Consider the following 8121-nt stretch of genomic DNA (forward strand, 5'->3'; position numbering starts at 1 on the left):
AACCTGGAGGAAACCCACACAGACACAGGGAGAACACGCCACACTCCGCACAGACAGTCACCCGGAGAAACCCCACGCAGACACAGGGAGAACACACCACACTCCTCACAGACAGTCACCCGGAGTCGAACCCACAACCTCCAGGTCCCTGGAGCCATGTGACTGCGACACTAACCTGCTGCTCCACCGTGCAGTCCTAGTGAGTAAAATAATAAAATATAAAATGGGCCATTACTTTTGAACAAGCAATTTTTGTCCTGGTTACTCTGTGATATACATTTTTGTATATTTATTACTATTTATATTATTAATATATTTTAATTGCAAAACACGTGTGTACACATTTATATTAGAAGTCTCAGTTAGTATTTTTTTTTACTGTTTTTCTTCACAGTATAATCCGCTGTCATACTGACACCTAGTGGCCTGAATGTATCAGAGATTCCGTATTAAGCTGCCCCCCATACGGGGGACCCTCTCCCTGGAGCATAAACGGCCTCATTCAGGGAAAATAGAGCACCTCATGTGAGCTGCAGTGTAAAAATATTAAACAATCACTTGTGCTGAAAAACGATGGATTGCATCTTTAAAACCTGGCAGAGTCGGACATATTCACAGAGCTGTGACGGAGCTGAAGGCGGATGAAACACAGAGCAGTGACAGAGCTCCTCCTTGACTCTGACCTATTTCTCCTCGCCCTCTTTTGGAGGAAATCCTTCCCAGTACTTAATGACAGGTTTGTGACCTCATCATCTCAGCAGTTTCTCAAAAGGTCGACAGAAAGCATGCGATAGGAGCTGACAGCCTCAGCTGGAAATATACACCACTCAGCCATAACATTACAACCATCTCAGTGTACCTACACTCACTGTCCATTCTCTCAGCTGCACGGTGTATGTCTACGGTTTCAGGCTGTAGTCCATCTGTTGCTCTGCATACTTTATTAGCCCCTCTTTTACCCTGCTCTTCAGTAACCAGGACCCCCACAGAGCAGGTATGATTTGGGTGGTGGCTCGTGCTCGGCGCTGCAGTGACACTGACGTGGTTGTAAAAGTGGATAATACACAGCAGACTCTGCCACAGATTAAATAACCCATGGTTTGTTCCCTGTTGTGTTTTTTATGGGTAGAAAAGCATCCTGCTGCTGGTGTGGATGGGTTTTTACTGTGGAGCTTTAAAAGACAACACACGCCACTTCAAAGAGAACAATGAGACACATGTTCTGAATCTCAGATTTAATAATGTGCTACAGGAGGCTCCTGCCACATCCTCAATGACCATTGACCATGATCCTCTTTTAATGGTTAAAATGATGTAAAATTGATGGTGATTTACACTTCTAAAAGCTCCTCACAGAAAGTGAGGACAGTAAACACTGAGGGACACAAGTCCTGATGTCTGACAATAGTTTGGAGATGTAGGTGGTGTTTATACACAGTACTGGTGGATAGGGACAAAAGCAGAATGCTGTGAAGGACCCACCCTGATTGAGTCGAAGTGTCCACTGTCTTCCATCATGTCTTTGATGATGGGGAGAGTTGGAGATGTGGAAATGCCTGGTTCCATTCATCTCCACCGGAGAGGAATCTGAGTCAGTGCCCAGCAGATCCCTGTCCAGTGCTGTATACATCTTAATGATGAAACTGTGCAGAATGTGGAATTTAATGTTGTTGTGGAGTTCCTTCATAATTTTCAAAAGATGACTTTCCTCAATTTTTCTATTGACCCAAAACCTCCAGTAAAAAAGTTCTTCCATGTGTGGATCAGAAAAAAAAGCTTGTCTTCTTTGTCTTGTCTTTGGTGCTGAGAGAAAACAGATGAACCGTTTGATTAGCTTTGGGTTCTTTTGTCTGAATCCACAGCAGTGTTTCCATGAGCTCAGCACTGAGCAGGAGGCAGAGGACAATGTTAATGTGACAGTCAGGGATATAATGGAGTATAAACACCTGTAAACACAGTATATGTATCATTTTTAAACATGAATTACTCTCTTTTTTAGGGTTTATCCAATCTCCTTTAAAGAATGTATCCTCTATTTAAAAAAATATATGCATAAAAATAGATTAAAAATGTATGCATAGAGCTCCATAGCATACACTGGTTTACCTTCATATGGATGAAACGCCCTGCTCCGATTTGCTTTTATAAAGTTAGGAATCCTTAAGTTAAGTTACCTTAACCCTAACTTAAATATGACCTCGCTTTACAGAAGATTAATATCTGCACACTGGCCTAAAAAGGTTGGCACACCACTGACGGTAGACCACTGCTGGTCCACCATCGGAGCACTCAGATTACTGTCCTGTGCAGGGTATAACTCATTTATAATATCCTCAAACAGATTCAACATTCACAGAGACTTTTATTCTGGAAAATAAACTAATACCGATATTACAAACATCTATGAGAGATATAATAATGAGTATAAGCCTGATATAAAATGATTAAATGCTGAAAATGTTGACACTGTGCTGGATTAAAATTATTTACTATTTTATTTATAAAGAATAACAAAAAGAACCTAATGAAGGAAAAAATATGTTAATTGGACTGTGAATGGAAAAGTGCTAAAATGTGGCATTTTGTCTAAAATTCTGTTTAATCACCAGTGGTCCGCCCAGAAAACACTGTGAAAAACACTAGTGGAGCTCCATCTTTGCCCTCAGTGGGACAACAGTGGTGCACATATATAGGACACTGCAATTTGTGACATAGTCGCATATTTTTGACATTTTATGCGACAATATTGCAATCATTAATGTATGGGTAATTACCATACAAACACTGTTTGACAGTAACGTGAAAACTCTTCCTCATTACAGGCTTCATTACTCATAACATAGAAAAAGGCATAATGTGAATTATCAGTCTTTCCCCTAACTCCGACCGTCCCCTAAATCCACCCACTGCCGTATATGGTGCAATTCCACTCTGTCTCTTTGCCAATTGCACTGGGTAAACAAAAAACATAAGATCAAGCCTTAGTAGGGCATTTAAACATCAGTCTTGCAAGAAATCACACATCTAAACAATATTTAAGTATCTCTAACAGTGTTGTAATTCTTTGTGTGCAAAACTGCATGTGGAACACAACACATTTCCATTTCGTGACAGATATTTCCCTCAGTGTAAAAGTTAGCTTAGCGGTTAGCTTAATTTTCTCTGAGGGGAAAATCTACCACCACTGTAATTCTTACATGTAGAGTACGGATACTAACACAGGACAAACATAATCTCATTGTGAACCTCTCAAAGCCACTGAATGTGGTAGCAACTGTCTTGTTTGACTGTCACAAGCAGGGGAGGTGGCCGAAGTTAGGGGCCGCTAATAATCTTAGCAGCATTAGCACCTACTTAAACAAAAGCGTTTTTATCGTTTTTATCACGAGTAGGTGTGAGACCGGGTTGTTAGTTTACTTCATTAACATAGCTTGCTGCTAGCTTTACCATCAGAACCACTAGCACCACTAGGATAAAAGTCTCCACAGCAACAGTGGAAAACGATCAGTGAAGATATATAGATAAATAAATAACAGGATATTTGGTCCAATTAAAACCAGGGCATTTATAAAAGAAATTTAAATATGAATGAGGGTTATTCTCCTTTAATTAGAGTTTACTCATTTTATAGTGTTACACATTTCCTCTGTGTTGAGCAAGCGCTGGACTGTGTACCTTTATGAGCCTTTGTAATGTCAGTTTATTCAGTTCAATAAAGAACATTAAGCCTAAAAAAATGCTACATTGTTCTTGCCTTATTCGATTCTGTGGCTTGCTAGCCTCCTCCGCAGCTGTTTCTGGGGTGAAAGACTGTAATTTATGTCAGTGGTTTTTATTCTTTTCCCCTGAAGCCTTTCGCTCTAATGTCATTTCTCATAAATCAGGCGCTGCTGGACGCTTCTTTTTCATCTGAACAGCTGTCTGCTGCTGCCCAAGGCGCTAGAAACAGCCCAGAAAAACCTAGCACTGCACCACTGTCTTTCATATACTCTATATGTCCATAGATTTCTGAACACCCCCTTAATGAGTGAAAGAGGCTATGCGGCACCCCTAGTAGACACAGTGGTTAGCGTGACCATATTTTTGTTTGTTAACAAAACAAGAGGACACTGGGTACTCACAGTTATTAAGTTAAATATCCCTAAATGAACACAACTCTATTAATGAACAGTGAGACATAAATATTTACAGATTGACGATGCCTTCATTTTAAGTCTTCATTGCGGGGAAGTACTTCACCCTGTAGTTTGTTTACGTTCAGAAGCTCTGCGTGTTTTAAGGTTGGAAGTGGTGTTTGAGGGAAGAAAATTACTGTAGTTTGTACACGGCTAAAATGTAATTTGTACGTTTTTATTTACTGTGTTTATTACAACAGAAACAAATTTTAAATTGAGCTGTTTTGTTTTGTAGCACTTTCGCTATGTGTTTACTTAGCAGTTAGCGCTCTGCCAAATTTAGAGTCAGTTCCATTTGCAGCAAAAATAATCAATAAACACCAGTAGGAATTGGAGTGGGTGCCATTTGTGAGATTCAAGAACAGACAATGAGATTTCAGAGCTCTTTTTTTTTTTCTTTAGGAGAAATATCTGAGCAGCAGGAGACACTCTAAAATTTCTCCATCAGTATCATACAGGAGAAACTACAGAGACATTAATGAGCATCTCGTTTCCTTTACTGTGGGATATTGTAGCTGTGGAAGTGGCTGAATGTTGTTTGTGGCTTGTGGCTTCGCCCACAGTGTAAAAAGGATTTGTCGGTTTCCTCTGTCCGACCATGTGTCCGACCACAGCGAATTTACACACTCTGCCTGGTTTGAGACTTAGATCCAGTTTAGATTTTAGTGGTGGGACACTGGTTTTCTGCTGAAGATGAGGAGAAACTCCAGTGTGTGAGCGATCTCAGCGTGGGAACGCAGACGAGGGATGTTTACATGCACACTGTTTACAATTATCTCAGCCACATTAGACGAGTTTAACACATCACAGAGTGATAGAAATAAACACGGGGGAATTTGAACAGTCTGCAGTTTGTGTCCTGTCTCACGACTCCCTCTAAAAGACTAAGAGAGGCATCTGTCTCTGTCAAGGAGGGTCTGTGGGTAATGTTCAAAAGAATTACACCAATCAGCCAAAACATTAATGCTATCGTTTCGCTTTTACACTCACTGCCCACTCTCCAAACAGACTGTAGTACATCTGTTGCTCTGCATACTTTCTTAGCCCACTTTGACCCTGTTCTTCAGTGCTCAGGACTCGGTGGATCATTCTAAATGTCCAGCAAACACTGAGGGTTTTTAAAACTCCAGCAGGCACTGCTGTGTCTGATCCACTATCAGCACAACACACACTACAACCACAACAAGAACCATCCCAGAGCAGGTGTGATTTGAGCATGTGTTATTTCTGACTGTGTAGTATTTTCTGGTGCTCTTTGGCCCTATCAGAAATCTCTGCTTTTCTACCAAGATAGTGCTGGGGAAAAGAGCTGGAACCTTTTAAGAACGATCCTGAGTTTCCACTTGTTTGAGAGCCCAGCGTTCATGAGTGGATTTGATGGTCTGTGTCCTAGAACCTAGAATTATTATTTCCACAGCATTAGGCACCACTTGTAGACAGTTCTTTTTTGTAGTCCTTGTACACTTTTAAAGCTTTATCAGTTCATTTATAACTTGCTCTTTTTAAATTTGCTTTAAACGACAACTCCTATATATTACTGCACGCCTTGGCTTTCCTTCAGGAGCTTTCTGAGTTCTCCTGTATTTCTCATGAGGACCATATCGCAGTAGTAGATAACTGATAATATGTTACAAGGTAAACAACTTTACTTCTCAGGTCTGTGGGTTAAAGACCAACGAAATTGTGGCCATTTGTCTGTCTGAGAACCTGTAAATGTGGAGTTGAAAACTGAGGAACCGTTCAGGGTGGGTCTGTTGCTTAATGGCATCCTATTCCTTGTGCCACAGGCTTCCGGATCTGTTCTTGTCTGTTTTCCCCTCTGTTTTTGATTCTGAATGATCCTGTATTAACCCTTTCTGCTGCATGTTGACCCCTACTGATCCTCTTACTTTAAAAAAAAAACATAATAAAGCATCTGTGAGTTTAACCACGCCGGAGTCCTTTCGTTACAGTGTTAACTCTCTCCGCCCGGACTCTGACCCCAGAGGTTCTGCTGACAGATCTCAGCGCACTCTCGATTGACCCTGGTTTTGTGGAGGACACTGGGTAGTGACATCACTTCCACGAGGCTCTTTGATGTTTGAGCTGGCCTGATTAGTGCTAGCATGTGTTGGAGCTAACGTCGTCCATATGGAAGAGAGGACCTACAGCCCACTGCCGTACCATGGACTTGATTTAGTTCGACACGTGACATTGTTTTATTATTTATTTATATTGTATTTCCATTATTCCTCCAAGGATCATATATTGCAGTGTAATAAAGAGTCGATCCCTCATTGTCGCAGTCTCTACTCTTTTGGGAAGTGTTGCTGGAGCATTTCTATGCATTTCCAGGGTTGTTATCACAGCCAGGTTATTCAGGCTCACGGCAGAAAGGTAAACCATGAGGAAATCTCTGGATCTATTCAAACTCCACTCTCTTAATCCCCAAGGTGACGTGACACTATGAAGGTATTTATCTGTTCCTTCTCAGAGCATCAGTCATGACTAAAAGGCAGGAGTAATCAAGCTCCATTGCTGCGGCTCTAAGTCACGTTACTTAGAAGCTTAGAAACTGCGGAAACATTATGCACTGCCTTTCTACCCGAAGATAATTACAATCCAGACCCGAGGTCCTTCATCAAGGAAACGCAATGAAGGAAAGCAACCTGTACAGTCTCTCCCGGCAGGGACGACTAGACAGAGGGAGAAATAAGACATGAACATCTAGATACAGTGAAATCATCTATATTGAGGGCAAACACTGTTCTGTCGGGTTTGTTTACGTTTAGAAGCTCCACATCTTCTAAGGTGGAAACAATGTAATGTAGGAAAAAACAACTGTATCTTGACTAAAGTGTAAGTTGTCTGTAAGTTTTTATTCACTGTTTGAATTCCTACAGAAACTCCTTTGTAACTCGAGCTGTTTAGTTTTATAGCATTTTAGCCGTCTCCCGAGTTTGGAGACATTTCCAACATCCGAACAGCAAAAAATTGTGTTACCCACCTTTGGAGCAGGAATAGGGCAACATCCTTATCTTGGTTCATGCTTTTCAGCTTTTGAAATCTCTCCATTGTTTAAAAACCTCCAGATGCTGTTTCTCTGCCTTGAGCAGAGAGAGATAGAATGCCTAGCATACCGAGACACTGTGTTTTTTTACTAATTTACAGACACTTAAGCTTCATAAACACATTAGACCAGTTTCCAGCGCAGACCGACTGGAGAAAACAAATGGAGGAAACATCCTCAGAGTTTTATATATATTTAATTGGAAATGTACATGAAATTACACGTTCTTTCATGTCTTGTTTAGTAGCCAAGCGGCGAGGCACTGCCGAAGGAAGCGGACGTACCATTACAACAAGCTTAGAATGATAGATGTGACAGATATCATCCCGATTCAGGATGTTGTCTAACGCAGAGGTGTCATTTATTGCTGTGTTCAGGCAGCACAGCCTCTACTTCTTCACTCGAGCCCAATCATTAGAGATTATATCCCTCCGCCACAAAATATAGAGCTCCAAATAAGAGCCAGACTCTACTGTCTCCAAATATCCAGGCCTCGGCTGCAGGCCTCTCGGAGAAATGCCACGTTAGCGCTTATATCTTCTCCGTACGTTTAAAAGGGTCGTCAGGAGGCGTGTAATCAGGCTTTAATTTAATTTAATGACAGCACTTTGTTTTTAACATTTGGCTGCCGATCGTCTCCAGTCTGTGATGTGACGGCTGTTTAATCTCAAACAGAATGAGTTTATGATTAAAGTCTTTACTTAATCTGCATTTGTGATTATCATGTTCCAAACCATTGTTTTACTGAAGCTGATCATGAAGACGTAGCGCCAAATAAAAATAGGGCCATAATAATGTTCCTGTACTGAGTGTGTTTCTCTGTCCTGTGCAGTAACAGTCTCAACTTTTCTGGAAAGGCTTTACTGTAATGTACTGGAACGTAGCTGTGAGGATTTT

The sequence above is a fragment of the Hoplias malabaricus genome, chromosome 12, assembly GCF_029633855.1.
Source record: "Hoplias malabaricus isolate fHopMal1 chromosome 12, fHopMal1.hap1, whole genome shotgun sequence".
Taxonomy (NCBI): domain Eukaryota; kingdom Metazoa; phylum Chordata; class Actinopteri; order Characiformes; family Erythrinidae; genus Hoplias; species Hoplias malabaricus.